This window comes from Carassius auratus, linkage group LG45M (assembly GCF_003368295.1).
Source record: "Carassius auratus strain Wakin linkage group LG45M, ASM336829v1, whole genome shotgun sequence".
In the NCBI taxonomy this organism is placed as follows: Eukaryota; Metazoa; Chordata; class Actinopteri; order Cypriniformes; family Cyprinidae; genus Carassius; species Carassius auratus.
Genome location: NC_039299.1, coordinates 1,788,843 through 1,809,659, shown reverse-complemented (window position 1 = coordinate 1,809,659; position 20,817 = coordinate 1,788,843). Strand labels below are relative to the sequence as shown.

The window sequence follows — 20,817 nt, the reverse complement described above, 5'->3', positions numbered from 1 at the left end:
TGTTCCTGTGGGAAATGCATGTGAATTGACTCCTGAACTCTAAATAATTTAAGGCAGCATGTGCTTCATATAAATGTGTGTTTATGAAGGTGAACGTGTGTTATGCGCATTTTCCACATCCTCCAGACAGCAAATTCTTTCATTGTCCCTGAATACTAACAAACATCAATACATAAACTGTAGCAGCTCACAGCTCAATAATCAGATGTTTCCGAGTCTCAAAAACAGATGTTTTCTCAGTTTGAGGACTGTAACTGTTACAGTACATGCTGTGCAACCATATCTGAATTTGAGAAAGGAAAACAAACACTCAGAATGCATCACATTTTACCACAATCACTGTGGTTTGCATAGTTTTTTAGCTTCTCTAAATTCGTAAGCAGCACGCATGAATGTACAAGATAATTATGGCAGAAAAAAACAGCAGGCTGTGGAGTCGAGATGTTGTTCATGTCTTAAAGACATCAAACCTTAGCTTTGTAATTTCATCAACACAACCAGAAGAGCTTCGGCAGTAAACAGACGCATTTAGGGTAATATCACAACATGCTGGGGGGAATTGATTGTGCGGTTTATTTCCATGCACTGTCTGTGTCACTTTAACACTCGAGTCACTGGAGGAACTAATGCAAATCAGGTAATGACACAAACACGCCCAGAAAATTAGTGCTAATCAAGTACGTCTGTAAGACCTGGAGAGAGTGGGAATGGTGCACGACCCCAGAAATACACAAGATGCACACTGACATCTCTGATCCAGTCATATAATACCATTACAGGCTGCAGAATGCTTCTAAAATTGCAATTCAATTCAGTTCAATAAAGTGTCACTATCTGGCTGAAATACCATGCTTTTCTGAATACTGCAAACGAAGTGTTAACAAAAAATGAATGAACAATACTTAGCAATAATTGAATTTTACATATATACATAAATATATAAAATAATCTTATGGGTTTTTAATTATATAATTTGATTTTTTTTTGGCTAGTAAAGGAAAGATTTCTCATTTTCATTTAGTTTAACTAGAAGTATAAAAATAACCTCGAAAACTAATAAATAACAATTAATAAGTACTATACATGTAAAAAATATATTTACCAAACAATTACTGCAACTAATTAAAGTAAAACTGAAAATATAAAAAATCTAATTTATAATATTAATAGTTTTTCAATTATACTAAAACAGCATTGTACTGTATCCAACAATACTATGAAAATAAAAGAAATATGATCTTTGATTCCCAACAAAAATGCATTTTTACACTATGTTTTTTTTTAGTGCTAAACTTACTAGTTATAATTAACCAATTGTTATGAGTAAACTTAATTCATTTGAGTTTACTAAAAGAAAATGTAAAAAATTTGTGTTGAGTTTTACAGTGTGTTTTATTTAAATTCCTGAACTGAATTTTAATTATGGTATCAAATTTGATTGGAACAGATTTTAAATTTTGAAATGGGAAGCAGACCTGAAATGAGATGCAATTCAAAGTAATACTCTTGTAATTGAATAACACTTCATTTCCCAGTGCTGCATTGCAAATCAGTATTTTCAACTTTCTGTGGTTTGTGGACAATTTTTCAAATTCACACTCGTCAACTGAAGTGACTCGGTTGTGAATCTTGCATAAGCCTGCTAATACAGCACATTCTATAATGAGCCTCATTTGCATAGAATTTAAATATGCATGAAACATTTGTGTCTGGGAAAGAGTGAATCTGTACGAACAGTTTCACATTTGTGCATCTCTTACAGGTTTAATTAGACAACCTGCTTATTCATCTGAGCGACTAGATGAGATTAATAAACAAATAAATACAATATTATGAGAAAATAATCAAAATATATCAAAGTACAAAAGAGCTCAAACATTCACCTCTTATTTTAAAATAAAAACATTTAATCATTTGAGTAACTAAGAGATAATTTTTCAAAAACAATTAATCATCTTGCTAGCTGTCAGCGCAGATGGATGCATTTCTGGTTAGAAACGACTGAATTGGCATTACTCTGCTGGTAGTTTATCACGGTAAGGCTATAATCATTGACATTACGTTGAAGTCTGCCGTGTAATTTATTATGGTTTTCTGACTGAAATGACCCAATTTAATCATGGCGGCAGGTTCGCATGCATGTATGTGCGTGCACATTTGTCTCTGAAACGCTCAAGTGAGACGGCTGCGGTGATGATGAATGATTTCTTGGTGTCAGTTCAGTTGTGTGTAATTGGCCGAGTCTGTGACGAATTTACGTTTCAGCTGATTGTTAGTGCATGTGATTTTCTGATCAAATTCATCTGCTAGATTGTTACCAGAATAACCAGCATCGTTAGATTTATAGAAAAAGTTTATCCAAAAATGCACATTTTCTGAAAATGTCCTCACCCTCAAGGATTTTCTTCATCAGATTTGGGGAAATGTAGCATTGCATCACTGTCTAACTAATGGGTGAATGGGTGCCGTCAGAATGAGAGTCTATATATTGGTTTAGAATTATTTTGGACTGTGCATATTTCTCTCCCGATTCAGATGAGGCATCGCAGTCTTATTATGGACTCGTATTTTAGGTGGACGCAATGATTTGAAGTTAAAAGTTTTTAAATGATGGAATTATTTCTTACAAACATGCATATTTTCTTCACGAGATGTTAACTGATGGACTGCAGTGATGCAATGTTTATATCAGCTGTTTGGACTCTCATTCTGACGGCACCCATTCACTGCAGAGCATCCATTGGTGAGCAAATGATGCAATGCTACATTTCTCCAAACTCATATCGGATGGCCTGAGTGTGAGTAATTGTTCAGCAAATGTTATTTGTTGAGTGAAATACTCCTTTAAATAGGACAAGCTATTCCTTCAATTTGTGTATTTGTCCTTTAATTTTTTTTTTTATGCATGCAACAGCCAGATTACTTACTACTTGCAAAAATGTGGTGTATACAGTCAAAACATACTGTATCCTGCATTGTGATATACAAGAAACAGAAGCAACGATTAGCCAAAATGAAATCAATTCAGAATTTAATTAAGCAAAATGCAAAACAACTATTCATTTCCAAGATAATAACTGGACATCACTTACTAAATTAAACATGCAACATTAAAATCTAATACTAGCAGACTAATGCAGCATATGCTTCTCAATATATAATTTCACTCTTAGTTATGGATATTGATCAAGTAACATTAAATGACATTATGTTTAATGCACTTGTACTTTGGTCCATTGTTAGTACAGCATGTGTGCATCCGTTCACACTGAGGTGTCTTTTCTGAATAACTCATTAAATGTGCTGCTTTACAGCATTAAATATCATCAGCCTCACTGTACCATAATAACCAGCCCATGTTTCATCTACGGCTTTCAACAGGAGCAAATTATTATTATAAATACACAAGGAAAAAGTATTAACAACCATAATGATCTAATGGCTCAGTTAGTCAGTTCCTGTGGTAATGTACATGATTTATGATTCGTGGAAAGACATTTTTAATCTCCAGATCCGTCGGTAGATTCAGAGATCAAAGCTGAAAGAGAGACGGAGAGGAAGAGTCTTCTTCCTGGAGATCTTCACTGGTTAAGGTCTTCATTAAAGGAATGATTACTTTCTTAAAACAAGATGAAATAATTCACTCTTTCAAAATATGCACACACGATGAGGAGATATTAAGTTGCATGAAAGAACAACAGAGCTCTAGCATTTCATGCAGGACACTGTATTATTAGATATATGGTGACCAAGGAGCACAAAAGCAGGCTTAAGTCTCCTGGGGTATATTTGTAGCAATAGACAAAAGTACACTGTATGGGTCAAAATTATTGCCAAAAATCATCAGGATATTAAGTACAGATTCCATGAAGATCTTTTGTACATTTCCTTTTGTAACTCCATTTTTAATTAGTAATATGAATGGCTAAGGACTTTATTTGATAACGTCAAAAGGATTTTTTACACTCTCAGATTCCAAGATGTTTAAATAGTTGTATCTTGAACAAACATTGCCTGAACCTTACAACTATACATTCAATGGAAATTTTTTCACAATGTCCAAATATCGACACTTAAGACTGGTTTTGTGGTCCAAATAATAATAAGGAAAAATTTATAATATATATTTGCATTTAACACAGCAAAGGTGTGCATGGTGTTCATTGTTCGGTATTTATATTTTATGTATACAAAATGCTTTGTTATTACAAAAAAAAAAAAAAAAAAAAAAATTATAATCTGGTCTGATACGGTTTTAAAACACATCAAAACAAACTGTGAGAGAGGAGCGACTGAGAATTTGAAGCAAATTGATCGATTTCAAGTGTAGTTCAGTGCTATATTTTGTGGAATATAATTCATTACAGTGAGTGAACAGATTTTGAGAGTTTCTGTTGTTTTTCAAATTGCAAAGGAAAAATGCCAAAAAAAAAAAAAACAATTCAACAGTACACGACATGACTAAAAGAGCTCATGCACCAGAGGGTTTTGTAAGATCACATCCACATTAAAAATGAATAAAAACAAAGCATTACAATATTTTACGGATGGGGAAACATTGATCTGAGTTTTGGATGAAAGTTTAAAGTCCTAACAACACCAAAACTCTTTAGAAACTGAACAGCAAACAACTTTTCATCGGAAAAAGTGATTCCTCTTGATCTCTGCGGGTTTGTTGCGAGCACGCTGCTCTGGCTCTGTTTTTAATGTTTTAATGTCAGTCTTGTGCTTGAAGTTAAATCCTCCGTGTAGTGATGAAGCTGTGTCTCATGAGAATGTGCTGGAAGGAAAGGAAAACTTCTCTCGATCTCTGATGGTTTAATACAGAAAGACCCAACTGTGTCTCAGAGGATGAATCAGAAAGACGCTCCATCTGTGATTGTACGAACACTTAAAATCATCATCACAAACATTACAATCTGCTCCAGAAGCACATATCCTCCAATTCATATGTTGATTTAAAAAAAAGACTAAGAAAACAAAAAAAACAACACACACACACACTCTTTAATATTATCAAATTAAAATTCAACAGGTCTCATTATTCCCAAAAATATGATCGTCATAAACTGCCAAAATATCCATCTATATTAATTATGTATATTAAACTCTTGAATTTACTGACTTATTAACTTTGCCCTTATGAACAAAATGTAATAAATATATTACTTTAATACTTACATTTAATGTAATATAAATAAATGTATTAACCTGCTAAATTATTTAATGTGTATTTATACATATAAATATAAAAAAACACAAATCTATAAAATTCTAATTAGCTGATTTATTTGCTCATTTGTTGAATAAAAATGTAAAAAATAAAAATCACATTAGTTTAATAATGTATAATAACTAATATATACATACTGTACACACACCATAAATTTAATTGCCTCTTTTATGAATAAAAGTTAATTATATTCCACTAATAATATATTCACCATTTAATTTAATATACATTTTAGAAAAGTCTAGTTTTCACCATTCAATTCACTTGTTGTCACATTTGCTCTCAGTTTTACTAGGAAATACATCTCATAAGAATAACTCTACTTCATGTTGACATGTTGAAGGTGTCGGTCTATAACATCATCTTTCAGTTGCATGCTGTTTTCTCCTCTCGTCTAGAGCTTTTCAGCAGCACTCATTCACCTCATTATGCCTTTGATTTGTGAAGAGAAGGAGAATCTGCATTCACTGAATGCATGTCAGCTGTCACAGATTCAGCAGCAGGCGAAAGCTCGTGTCTTTTGACAGGCAGAGATGTGCGCTGATCAGGAAAGGGGCTTTGCACGCACAAATGCAAATGAGCGGGTAATTAATGACTGACGCCTTGGATAATTATCGAAAACAAAGACGGCGTGCGAGCCATTTAATGAAGCTGCAGAACAGTGACTGCATGAATAAGAAGAGTCAAACTCGCACGTTAATAGAAAGATTCTTTAAAAAAAGATTTTTTTTCTTTTAAAGAAAGATTTTTACACATACACACACATACATATACACATATATATGTATACATATACAGATGATTCTCATAAAACCTGTCAAGAATGTGTCTGGGTCATATTTAACCGCCCCCACATACACACAAAACAAAAATAGAAATTATAGTATATAATTATTCATATATATTTATATATAATATAACATATTATTAATATATATTAATTATAGAATAGGAAATTATATTTGATAAAAAAAAAAATTAAGCTACTTTAGGCCATTAATATTAAGACACTAATATTATGACCACATTTATTATTATTATTATATATAATGTATAGTATATTAACATTAAATATATAATTATATTTCTTATAATATTATATGAAATTATGCGTGTGTGTGGTGTGTGTGTAAATATATATATATATATATATATATATATATTACACACACACACACACACATACATAATTTTTATATTTAAATTTTTTAATGCACATCATTTTGTTGTTAATTATAAAATTACAATTATACTTATTTAAAAATAGCATTATGTCTAATTTTTTTGTGTGGTGGTGTGTGTGTGATGTAATTTATCCCTCATACATTTTTTAAATAAATATTTTTCATGTTTATTCATGTGACTTTATATTGCCTTTGCTGATTTAAATAAAATGATACAATAAAAAGTACAAATCTTCAGGAAGTTCTAGGTTATTCAGTCTCTTCACTGTCGCCCGTCACCCGTCAAACTCAAATAAATGCACATGTAATCTCTCACCCCTGTTCGTCCTTGAGTTCCTTCTAAAGCCACAGTAATTCGGGCTGAGAGAGACAGCTGTGTCTCCTCCTCCAGGCTCGGTGCTTCTCTTGTGAGGAGACGGCTGTCCACCATCCCAAACAAGATGATTTGTTTGTAGAGTTATATTTATGACTATCACTAAAGCTTTAATGAACCAGTTCAGCCAATAATGAAAATTTGCTAAAAATGTACTCACCTCCGGCCATCCAAGAAGTAGATGAGTTTGTTTCATTCATGGGGACAGATTGGAGAAATGTAGCATTGCATCACCAATGGATGCTCTGCAGTGAATGGGTGCCGTCCAGAATGAGAGTCCCAACAGCTGATAAAAACATCACAATAATCCACAGCACTCCAGTCCTATCAGTTAACATCTTGTGAAGTGAAAGATGTGCGTTTGTTAGAAACAACTATACAATCATTTTAAATTTAAAACAGTTGCTCCCAGCTAAAATATGAATCCTCTATTCAAATATTGGTTTTTCTCAGTTGAAAAAAAAAGTAATCTTGTCTGATTCAGGAGAAATATACTCCGATCAAGCATCGTTTACAAGTGAAAACAGTCCAAAATGTTTGATGTGAAAGAGCAGGATATTTCACTGGAGGAAGTGTTATCTTGGATTATGACTGGTATTTTGACCAGAAGTGACAATTTTAGTTTCACGAAAACTTTAATGATGGATTTGTTTCTTATAAAACACAGTTGTATGGCATCATCAGACATTAACTCATGGACTGGGAGTGCTGTGTTTTATTGTGATGTTTTATCAGCTGTTTTGGACTTCATTCTGACGGCACCCATTCACTGCAGAGCATCCATTGCGGAGCAAACGGATGCAATGCTAAATTTTTCATTTTTGCTGAATAACTTTAATTATTACTGTAGAATCAAAGTCTTGAGTTGCCTAATGAACTTCTCAGTCTTAATTGCCACAAATTTTTATTTTTCAGCCGTTGGCAGATCTTTTCACCAGCCTAGTTTCATCCAAAGACACTTCTGGCAAACTGTCCACAGCTTACACTGCCCTCCGTTTTGACCCTGTCCACAGTAGTAAAAGACACAGATGCACACACACAGTAATCGTCTATAAATCAATTGACCAGGTGCTTGATATGCAGACAGAACCGAGCTGATTGACAGAACGAAAGTCGTTCTAAAATTCTGAGCCAGAAAAGCATCTAGTGTGACTTTTCATCTGCAAAACAAACTTGTATTTAAAATCTCAAATTGTTTTCATTTGAGTGATTTTACCAGCTAACATTGTAAATTATTTATTTAATTGCATATCATGTCATGCATTTTAATTCAGTTCAAATATGTTTTCAGCAGATTTTCACGTATAGCGTTCACTTTTAGTCTCAAATGGTTCCGTATTAATGTCAATATATTGCATCAGCTTCTTTTCCAGCCTGAAGACATGATTGTACTTCAGTCTGTATTGCGTTTAGATCAGCGATGACCTTGAAGCGTTGCATTCTGCTTGTAGTCGAAGTAATGACACGTTTGCTCATTTGATGTTAATAAATGTGTAAATCTGTGATTTGTAACGCTGCGGTGTGAGACTCGTTGCTGTCATCGGCACAGCGTGAGCCTCAGTGCGGAAATTAAACATTCAACTTTGATCTGATTCGATTAGCTGGAGCGGTTATGACGTCTGCAGAAAAGCTGCTCCTGTGGAACTCTAACAAGACATTGAAGTGTGCCGTTATTTCCAGAGGCATTCCTCATGGCATAAAACTCGGAATAGCTGTCATCTTAAAAACACACGTGAATGAGCTACGAAAGCAAATGTGCGTCAAGATTCTACGCCAGTTAGCAACGTTTTTACACGCACCGCCTTCCCAAATACCTTAAGGAACCTTTTGCACAATTTGCATATGTACTATACACCACATGATTATTTTTTCTTCACAGATTAATACTTTTATTCAGGAAGGAAGCATTAAATCGATCAAAAGTTACAGTAGCCACATTTATAATGTTACAAAAGATTTCTATTTTAAATCAATTTATTTGGATGCCATGAAAAAAAAAAAAAAAAAAAAAAGCATTTTTTTTTTTTTTACGTCTAAATTATTTTTTTTACCACAGAAAAAATTCAAATTAAATGGGTCATCGCAACTTTTTATATCACAATTCTGACTTTTAATTTGACAAATACAGACTTTTTTTTTAAATAAATCAATACTTCTAATCAGCAAGGATACATGAAATTTATCAAAAGTGACATTGAAGACAATATTACAAAACATTTCTATTCTAAAAAAAAAAAAAAAAAAAAAAAAAAAACACCTCTGCATATTAGAATGATTTCTGAAGATCATGTGACACTGAAGACTGGAGTAATGATGCTGAAAATTCAGCTGTGCATCACAGGAATAAATTAGATTTAAAATATATTCACATAGAAATCTGCTATTTTAAATTGAAATACTATTTTACAATATTACTGTTTTTTTCATCAAATAAATGTAGGCTTGGTGAGCAAAATAGACTTTCAAAAACATTTTAAAATATTTTGAAAAACATTTTAACAGTTAACATCCAAATAAAATCTAAAATAACCGTTCCGGATCAATCTATTCCTCGGAATACCTCCAGAGTTGGGAGGTTTTAAAACTGCTCAACAGCCAGTGAAAAGGGTGTCCGAGAAACATCAGGTCCCAAATCTGACGGTTCTGTCAGGAATGAATGCTTTGATATTGTCTCCAGCTTGGTTGAGTTAATCTGTGAGCGCTGAAGGTGGAATGATTGCTATAATCACAATTCCATGCATTAATTGAGGCTCTGGAGAGCGAGAGAGAGAGAAAGCGATTATCTGAGCCGATGTGTTTGGTGAATACAGAGCAGATACTTCCATCACTTTATTCAGCACAGAGATTAACCAGACTGATAGAAAGATCAAGGGGTTGGTCTTCTCTGCTCTGATCTCAATTGCTTTTACATTCGTTTTAATCTGTCGTTGTTTATTTTTGTTTACCAAGTCACTAGTTCAGATCAATAACTCTATTATGAGCAGTAGTCTCAAACTAGAATGAGAAACTCATCTCACACTGTGAGCTACTATTTTCCCTCTAGAAACTGCTAGCAAATTTCATAATTATAAAAAATACGGGATATGGGAGTTTGTTTCTGTTACAACATAAAGTTGCAATTCTGATGCAATGACATTTTTTAAGCAAGCTTTGTGCTATTATAAAATCACACAACACAAGCTCGCTCCAGAGGAAACTACTGTACAGAAGAGCAAATTATTGCATAATTGTCTAGACGAGAAGCATTAACTAAAATGCAAAGTAAACATATTAAACTGGCTGGTTTTTATTAATGAACTGCTTAAAACAATGTTTATTCAGTGTTTACTAAGGCTAGAATCCCTGTTACTGTTGAGCAACCATTTAGAAACATCCAGAACATCAATTAATCTACATGTAGAAATACACTAATAACAAATCAGAGCAAGCGCATAGTAATACACAGACAAACATGCCTACACATATTAGAATGAACTAAAACTGAAAATTAAAACCATTTATTAAAAAGATAAAAAAAGCATTATCAGTGCTTGAAATGCATTACATGTTCACTGAAATTATATATATATAAAAAAAAGTTAAATATCTGCTACAGCATTTCTTATTTCATAAAATAATTACAAGTAAAATACAAATTAATAAAATTGATTTAAATAAATTATTCTTTCTTCCATTTCACATTATTCAGTCAAACTAAAATAATAAAAAAAAAAAAACTAAATATTAAAATGATAATAGAAAATATAAAAACTGATGCAAAATATGAATAAAAAAAACATTGACATATTTTGCACCTCAAGAATCTCTAAAATTTTTAAAGGTATAAAAATACATAAAAATATAAAAGTTACCATTAACTACAATAAATATCCAGGGTAAACTGAACTAAATACTAAGTACTCAAAGTGACATCTAAAAGTTTACATCACAATAAAATGTCCTATGAAAATTGCATCTCTTGAAAGTTTCAGATTTCCCAATAGACACAGTTTTGGCAGGTTCCTCTTGTTCTCTTTTATGACTAATGCATTTGCTCATTTCCTTTTTAAAGGATTTGTTATTTAGGCTTGACAACAAATCCATTAAACCACAATTCATCTCGTTTTTGAGCTATATCCAAAAACAGAACACACTTTGCATGCTTTATTTTTCTAACTGATCTGATTCATAATCTAACCTTAATATCAATCTCATCAAATATATTCAAAGCACATAAAGCCTATAAAAATCCAAACTTTAAGGCTAAGTTTTATTAAACTGTCAGACAATGTTAACAAACTCATGACAAACGATTCCAGCGTTGTGTTGACTTGGCAGGCTGAGGTGTTTTCAGCAGATGAACAGACTATTATTTATGTCTTTTTTCTCTGGTTTGGCAACAGAATATGTAGGTATATTATTTGAGATGCAGATTTAAAACCATAAATACAAATAAAAGAAGCTTGAACATATATAAATTATATGCATGACTAACTTTTAGCTTATGACACTTTCTAACAGAGAAGCAGAATAAAGTGGATGTTGATTAATTAACTGCTAATCGAAGATATGATGTTTGTGAATGTTTGATGTTCTTCTGCCTGTAACTCTCCGAGCTCTCTCTCACACAACTTGTTTTTCTCAGTAGCTTTGAGTGACAGGAGGGAGCAATCACTCTTATTTTCTTCACTTTGAGGATGAATTATTCATACATACAAGCTTTGATCCCTTTTATCCTTCTTTGTGCATAAAGAACACATTCGGATTGACATTTTAAAAGAAATGATGTTTGGAACAAATAAAAGGGAGAATGACATTTCTGTGAAATTAAATCACACAAGATACGTGCTTCCTGAAAACGGAAGTTTCACATGAATGATTGACCGTACATTTATCAGACCTGAAACATGCAGTGAAATGTGATTGGTTGCTTCACATGCCAGTCACAGTCCCTTCCAGTATAAGTGGGCGGGGCTTGATCAGAAAGAGCTTCAAATTGAACTTTAATTTGATTAGCAAATGAAAAACTGTCATTTTAAACATAAATTGTCAAACTGTCTTGTATAAGTTATACAGCCTCTGCTTTAGTTTTTATTGTGGCATGTCTCATGTTTCTGTCCTTCATTTGTAAATAATTTTGGATAAAAGCAGCTGCTAAATGAATAAATGTAAACGTTCATCCATTTAGCATTCTGATTTGGCTTCATGTTAATAAATATTTGATTAAGCACTCATATCTTTCTTTTGCCTTTAGTCTTTTTTTTTTTTAGTTTTTTTGCATAAGTATTTAGGTTATTAAATTATGATAAAACCCCAAACTCTTCCATAATGGGCAAAGAGATGCAGTACAATTGCTTTAAAGGAAAAGTAAGTGGTGTTTGTTATTGGAAAAGCCATACCCAAGTTCCCTCAAAAGTAATTTTGATTACTTTATTGAACAATGGAAATGCTTATTTACATAGTTTTAGTTGCAATAAAAAAAAAAAATAAATAAAAAAAAAAAAGTGGATATCCAGCTCAGCTTCCCAAATGAGTTTGTGGTAAAAACGGTCTTGCCCTCCCAGAACTCATAGAGACTAAACTGCTTTCCCTGGAAAAAAATTCCCTGCATCCCAATGTTCATGTTTCCATCCTAAATATTATGTGAGATTAAAGTAAGTGTGTCCCAAAGGATTGCATGTTGAAAAGAGTATGCCATAATAATAATAATATAATACCCTCAATCCAATGCACTGTAAGAACTACAATCACGAATAAAAAAAACATTAAAAAACTACAAACATGGCGGATGAGCATGACCAACAGTTAAGTAGAAAGGTTTAAATAAAGGGCTTTTGAGTTACTAATCATCAACAGTTAACCTGTTATATATATATATATTTTTTTTAGGTTATCTGTGTTAGGATATTTCACCTACAACAACGTGAACTTTTATAAATATCCATTTGGCTATTAATGTTTAAATGCATCATTATGCAAAAAATATGAGCAGAGTTCTCTGCATAAAGACCCACGGCTGGCAAATCAACGTGCTACTTCATTTCTCTCCAAAATGGTAGGAAGTTAAATTAATGAAATGTGCAGGATGTTAACTGTGACAAGATGATTGACAGGCCAGTTTACAGTGACAGGATGTGTGTAATTATGCGACAGAGCGGCCCGTTAAAGATGCAATTATATGACGTTATAGTTACATGTCCCAGAGCTTGCCTACTCTCAAAAGTATGTACTTTTTCTTCACCAAAAGAGTACATGCATTAAGGGCGTAGTATAAGTAGGCTCTTTTTAATACATAATAAACTACATTAGCATTTCCATCCAGATTTTTGTATGTGATCTCCCAAAAGGTGCATGAAAATAGATGGAAACATAGGTAATGAGGCTGTGAAAGAAACTAGTTAGTAGATGCTGTTTAATGCCCCTGACAACCTCTGCAGTCCCATTCAGCCACTTGTTAGCAACCGCCTTTTTAAGACAAGACCCAGTGTTTACAGAGTGAGCATGCACAGTCAACCTTTCCAACGTGACGGTGTAATGCATGAAGTCGAGGTGGTGCAAGATGAGAGTTTGTGGTTAAAAGTATACAAATCTTAATTTTTTTAAAGAAAATTACAGATCGTTTGACTAGATAAGACCCGTATTCCTCGCCTGCGATCATGTAGAGCCCTCTGAAGCTGCATAGCAGCTGTAATTTGGACCTTTTGCCCATTGGCCACCATTGAAAAATCCTGGAATGTTTTCCACAAAAACCTTAAATTTTCTTGCGACTGAAGACAGAAAGACATAAACATCTTAGATGACATGGGGACAAGTACATTTTCAAGAATTGTTTCATCATTCATGAAATGGTCACGTTTTTTCCATTTGAATATCAAATGTTTCGGGATGAGTTACATGCCAAAAGTGTGTTATACTGTAGGTTTAATCAACAGGCAACAGTGATCATCGTCTTTACAACAACCCTCAACTAGTCTGGGCAAATTATCTTGAAATGACTTCAGGTTAGTGTTGAGAAGTGATTTCACATGATTTTAATAAGAGCTCAGTATGGATGACCAACGTTCAATTTCATCGTCCACTTTCCTTAAAGTGACAGAATAAGATTATAAGCCATGAATAAATTACCCAGAACTCAATGAGAGTGCCCTAGTGTGCCAACATTTTCATGACCTTGCTAATGCCTTTGAATTAATATACATTTTAAATGCCTGGGGAATAAAACAACCGGCCCTCGGGTCAACAGCTGGCACAGTTAGCTTAAGAAAAATCACAAGTTGCATATTTACCTGAGTGCCAAAAGACACCTAGCACTAAACGGAAAGCTTGGACTTCCTCATGGGCTACAGAGAATAGTAAAATATTTAACATTTCAGAAATGTCTTTTCACTTTATGCTGTTAAACGGTTCATATTAGTGCGTTTGCTTTTCATAACGGCTTGTAAAACAGACATCAGCATGTCATGCAGACCGTGTTCAGTCAACATGAGAAAGATGTTACAATTATAAAGCCATGTCAGGGGACATCTGTTATGCCAACAGAAGTGCAAGCATGGCATCTGTAAGCCATGTTCACGTAATTCAGACAGCATCGTGTACTTCCTTGTCAAACCCTTTACATACTGTACACTGCTGAGACACAGACGCTGTAGACTTCATTATCAGTGTTGTACTGTATACGGTGGCGGCGACTGCAGTGATGTCCAAGCGTTGGCATCAATGTCAGATGATTCACTAAGCTGGATTTCCTTAAACTTCACTGGCTGCTAGATGCCTTATTATGGATGTATCTGGTTCACATTGCAGTTTATTCTGGCCAAAAATGGCCATTTATAAAGCAAAAACTGTCTACAGTGGTCGAAGACTACTAAACACTCAAAGTGGACTATACAGTAATAGGTGATAGCTTTGAGCTTTTATAAACACTAATGCATACATAATATTTTTTTCTTATAACTAAACAAGTTAACATAATAAAACGAAAATCACATGAAAGCTGAAATGATAACTTGGTTTTTTTTATATGTTTTATTATGTAAAGCTATTAACTTTTCAATACAGATGTTGATGAACATTATGGTTTCTTGTTATACATATAAAACTGAACAACAACGTTTTTTTTCTCTCAGTGTATGCCATACTCAATATAAAAGTTAATTACTGCTGCAAGTTTTTGCACACGTATTTTTAAAGTTAAATTTAATTATGGAATTAAGTAAATTCTATTAACCAAGTAATGTAAAATTAGCAAAGGAAATATGTAAAATGTAATGTCAAGCGTTTTTCTTCTTAGCTATGCTTAAGCAGTGAGTTTAACCCATATAAATACTTACAATACATATTCACTCCCATTAAACTAAAAATTTAGCATTAAATATTTGTGATTTCCATTTTAGACAAATGTTATATGAAAGTAGGACAATGCACACTCTTAAACCATGTATTTACAAACAACCAGTTCAGTATACAGTGTCCCCCACATCAGAACACATATCATAATTAAATCACTAAATAAGTCAAACTGCACTAATATTGACCAACCACTACTTTAACAATACACTGCGTGAACAATGCGTTCTCCTCCTGCCCGCACCTCAAAGCCTCATCAGCGTGCAACAATCTACAAGTGACACTCGCAACAAAGTCTGAGTAAGGTGGCAATCTTACCGGCTGTCTGTTCGGTCTTTTGAGTTGGTACCAGATTCCGCACAGTTTCAGAAAAGTTTGATGAAATTGCCGCTTTTTCTTCTCGCGCTGTACTGGCGTTGTTGCAGGTTCTACTCTTTCTACTGTAGTGCACACAGGTGAGTGATAATTAGTTCCACCTGATCGCTGACGAGAAGGGGCGTCGCGCGACATGTAGGCCTAATGTGGCCAGTTTGATGAGTAATTTTTTATTAAAAAGTGTGTTCCTGTGGCTCAGTTTTGCATTTGCAGTGTAAAATGTTATGGGTTTAATTCCCAGGCAACACACATACTGGTAAAAAGTGTATGGCTTGAATGCACTGTAAGTTGCTTTGAATAAAAGCATCTGCTAAATGCATTCTCTACTCAATTATTTCAAGTTTACAATTTGACTATTGACATGCATTGTGAGTTAGAAAGTAAAAATGTAGAAAATGTAAAATTTATTAATTACTACAGACATTAAATAAATTTAAAAATCCTACCATGGTGCGCTTTTGCGTGACGTCATGAGAACTAGCGCTTGTAAACAAACGGTGAGCTCTGAATTAGCCACTATTACAGATAATTCATACTAGGTAGAGAAATACAATAAAAACTTTTGGAAAATATAAAATAGCAATTCTTAGGAAAAAGTCAGATAAATCTATCAAGTGTGGAAGCAAGCTTTCATAAAAAATAGCATATGCTAAGTAGCCTAAAAATCACAGCAGCAGTAACACAACAATACATAATTTATGTATAGCGCTGTACATTGTTGGGATCAGTGTATTATTACGGTTTCAAACATCTGATTTCCTCAGAAATTCCCCACACTTTGTACAGTACGTGATAAAAATATAGCCATAGGCTTATGTGGCTCTTTCAGTCTTTTTATGCTTTTACTTTCAGTCTAAATTTTAGCATGACTTCTTTAAGAATGTGTAGCGAAGTCAATGGAATTTAATTGTGAACTACATAATTGCATGGCTTATTTTTCATGTTTTCACTTAAAAAGCAATAAAACCATGAGAGTTTCTCTCACCAGAATGTATTTTGCACTGGTGGGGTCCATGTATTTTCCTGAACTAACCCAGCGTTTCTGGTCAGCCCTGTTATCACTTATATTCAGTTCTGCTCATGAATATCTTGTTTACTTGATACCAAGTGTCTCCAATAAAACTCCTGGATATCTTTCAAATGTCTGATGCTGTGAACCCTGCAAACTTTGGCAAATGCAGCGGGTTCTTCCTCAGAAGCTTGTACACATGATTCTGCTTACTGACGGACAGATAAAAACCCGTGCAGTGCATTCGCAAATTAGTTGGAAATTTTTACTTTTAGTCTCTGTGACCAACAGATTTGGCAGTTAATCCGATTTTTTGTCATTTTGCAGGACTTGATAAACAAAAGGACGACTGACAAAGTCTTAATGGATTTCGTAGAACCTTTCATTATGCATTAGGATCTTAAAAGAGGAAGCATTTCATAATTCATTGTTTTAATTCAGGCAATGATAAAGACATGGGATTTTGTCACTGTCTGAGAACGGCTGTGCTCGGTACAATCTTGTCTTCTCTGTGAGGGAAGCTACATTGAAGGGACATTAAGATTTCACACAGCCAAGTTTGAACTGTTGGAACATTTGTCTGCTTTGCTGTTGGTGGGTTTGTTTCATTCATCTGCAAGGACTTTGGCATCAACTTTATCACAGATGAATTAACTGCACTGATGTGTCTGCGCTTGTGTGTATATTTGTGAATACTGAGGACCCCCTTGTGAACGAGATGATTTATCTCAAGGGGCTTATCCTCTTAATAAATGTAAATGTACATTAGATGTTTCTCTTAAAAATCCATTGGTGAAATAAGACTAAAAATAGTTTTTATACAGTGAATGTACACAAATATAAAACAAATATGGATAGATGCATGTTTTTTTATGAGAAAGTTTGAGTTTATATTGAGATTTCTTACATTTGATTGCAGGATTTGGTTTATCTGGTGCAACATCTTCAGCAATTTGAAATGTTGTATATTTCTCTCCAAAAAATTATATTTTTTATTTTGCACGAACAAAATAAAGCCTGATTTAGAACCATTAAGGATTTTTTTCCAATTGTGATTAAGTGCATTAAATACATTAAGCCTTGTATAACAAAAGGTATAACAACTTTGCATTTTCATAAAAAAAAAAAAAAAAACTTGAGGTGTGTACGTTCAGATCAACGAGGCCTAAAATCAATCACTTCCAAAAATAAATACAAAACCAGTGTGAATGGAAATAAAACAAGTTAAACAAAAAATATTGAATGTAAGATTTGTTGATAATATAGCACAATGACAGATTTACAAGCAATTTTTTAAATCTGGTCAGATTTTCAGCACAACACAAAGGCTGAAGTACTTGTTCCTGTAATATAAAAATAACATGATTTAAATGTAAATTTGTAATTGAAACATTTTACTGTAAAATTTAACATTTATACATCAGTATTTGCTAGACTGAGCAGTATATGCATGCACAGTATGCATACTAATGTTGCATGTAATTGATCAGGGAAAAATAGAGATCAAATGTACAGATAGAGAAAAAGTACAACACTTTCAATGTTTTCTGATTCCACTGGCATAATCAGAGTGCAGTATCTACAGACTCTGTGCATGTAGATCGCTAATGCATTATTCTGCAGACTATTACTCTGATTTAAATCTGCCCCCGTTCTGAGCTGACGAGCATAGAAATGAGATCTATGTCAGCTATCTGTGTACTCTGCCAAATGCTAATAAGATTGTGTTGGAGATGACAGAGAGCTTAACTCATCTTCTGATGGTCTGCATTATAAAACACTCAAATGACTTGATCTTAGTTCCAGTTAAAATTTGCGGTGTGTCTTCTATTTTTCAGAATGGTGTTTTTATTTGGGATGAGATTGAGCTGTGTTTTGTATCAAGTTTTCATTATTTGTGCTTCATTTTTGTGAAATGTCAGTCCAGCGTGTTGATTGGCCCTCCTGCGACCTTGGCTATCAGACAAACGCCAGCGGCTCGGTGTATGAATATTAAACAGTTCGGTCTAAATAGATCTCAAAAAACACTGTTTCACATTCTCTCAGCTTGAATTATTAATGATGGAAGTTTATTGACCTGCATAAATCCATCAAACACATGATTAGAAATGATATAATTCTTGGCCAGACAGGCCATACTTACATTTGCTTTAATATTAGTCTTAAAAATGACATTATCTCAGAGTACATTTGTGTTAATTTGGTGTCTTGTGAATCACTTCAAAAGTGTGTTCCTTAGATATTTCTTTAAACACTAATCAAATCTCTCTTTTTACCTTTTTACCAACTTTCAAGCTCAGTGATCCTGTAGAAAAGAAAATGTGATCCCCTAATAGCTCAATTGTTTCTTCTTGACAGAAATTAGATTCATTTGAGAGGAAATGTAAATTGAGATTAATTTTTTCTTTTTTGCTGAAGTCTCCTGGTTCTCAGGAAAAATTACCCAAGTAATATCCGCTGACTAGTTTCAAACCATGTTTACTTTTGCCAAAATAGATCAGATCAGATCAGACATTTCTCATCAAATTATTCCCAAATCAAATTATCTGAACTGCTCTCCATTTATGTTATGGCTTTATACAGTTACTATATGTCAACTATTACATCTAGTTTCATTTGCATTAAGAAATTTTATGAGAAACATCAAAGACAAAGTCAATACTTAAAAGAAACAAAACCGAGAACCCAGTCATGTCTGGTGATGAAAAGGCAGTTTTAAGTAATAAAATATTCATCTGTATTTAAATAAATATCAAAGATCGAAGACATTTCATGGACATTTCTTTAAAAAATGACATGCACTTATGACACGTTAAATAAAAGTCCAAATTATAAAGTCTGTATCATTCTCACATCAAAAACTAAAAAAGATAGAAAGAAAAGTAGATCCTCAAATTCCCTTCAAGCATTTTCTCTCTCAGTTCTCACACAATATATATATATGATGAAGAAGAAACACATTTTGGACTGCTTGGTCTCCACTCTCCTGCATGTGAAACTCAAATCAATGCTGGAAAATTTCCTTGGTTTATTGCACAGGATTGTACAGTTTTGTGAGCATCCCCTGTATTATTAAAAGGTGCAAATGAATGAGTGGCTGTGTAACAGTGTATTTTCCCAACGTTGTTATCACATGTCTTTAAATGATGCTGACACAATGGTAGGACAGGATATGCCGTTGGCTCCAAGCAGTGAGCTGTGATTTATTAACCACTCTGTGCTGACAGCTCCTTTTCTTGCCTCTCTCTTTCCAGGTTGTGTCAGAAGAGCAGGCGAGGATGAAACTGAAGCCCTGTAAAAGAGATTCCCCCTGGGGGAGCCATAGACAGATGTGGAGCCCCTGGAGCCACTGACCTTATGTCTAGATGATCTATGGATGGAGACCACCAGCCCCAATCTTCTACTGCTGAGCAATTCCACATTGGTAGATGCAAACAAATGTTACTCTGTTATAGCTGAGTATCTGCAGTCTGGATATTTGGTCCCTATACTCCATTTTCTCAAAGTTACCTTCTTCTTGCAAGAAAAAGGACCTATCATTACCGTACTTAGACCAAAGAACTTTGACCCACTATCAAGCAAATGCATGCAAAGCTTCCGGGAAAACCCATGCATTCTCACATCACCTTCCAATTGTGTGAGCATGAAAGAGGAAAGTTATGGCATCTCATGGAGAATGCTGAGGTCGGGCAGGCATGCCGTCTAACAGGATCAATACAACCTCTGTGATTAATGGGCAGATTTCGCTTCCATTTAGTGCACTTGGGAAGAATCATCTGCCAAGACCAAGACTGTCTACAATCTCTTCTGTCTTTAAGAGTTGCATTTCCATTGCAAAGTAATCCCTTCTATATTCCTTTTCTGGCTCTTTGTATAATTTTACACTGTTTCTTGTGATTTACAATCAATACAACCCTTGCAAAGCAGTAAGAATTAAACTATCAATTGAAAGCAATTGCCGTTTTGGTAGGATAAGTTATTTTTACTTCTGGGTCAAGTTTACAAAATACTGAAAATTCACAGAACTGGGTTGAAAAGACCCTTCAACCAGTAAAGCTTGACCCTGCTGATTATTAGGCAGATTTCTCATCCATTTAGTGCACTGGGGAACAATCTTTAGCGAGGCCAAGACTCTGAAACAGGTCTGTTTGGTATTCAAGAGTTGCAGGTCCATTGGAAAGCAATCCTGCTCTGGACTGTTTTTGCCACTTTTTTATAATTGACTACTGTATATTCAAATTTACAAGCAGTTCATCCCTTGTACAGCAGTGAATCAAACTGTCATTCAATTTTTTACTGTAAAATAATACATTTTTAC

General features: G+C 33.9%; 1 protein-coding gene across 3 annotated transcripts in view; it reads left to right on the top strand.

The window, feature by feature from the left end:
* The window catches only part of LOC113068554 (gephyrin-like), a 1,122,288-nt gene that overhangs the window by 47,224 nt on the left and 1,054,247 nt on the right, over window positions 1-20,817 (top strand). The window lies entirely within an intron of this gene.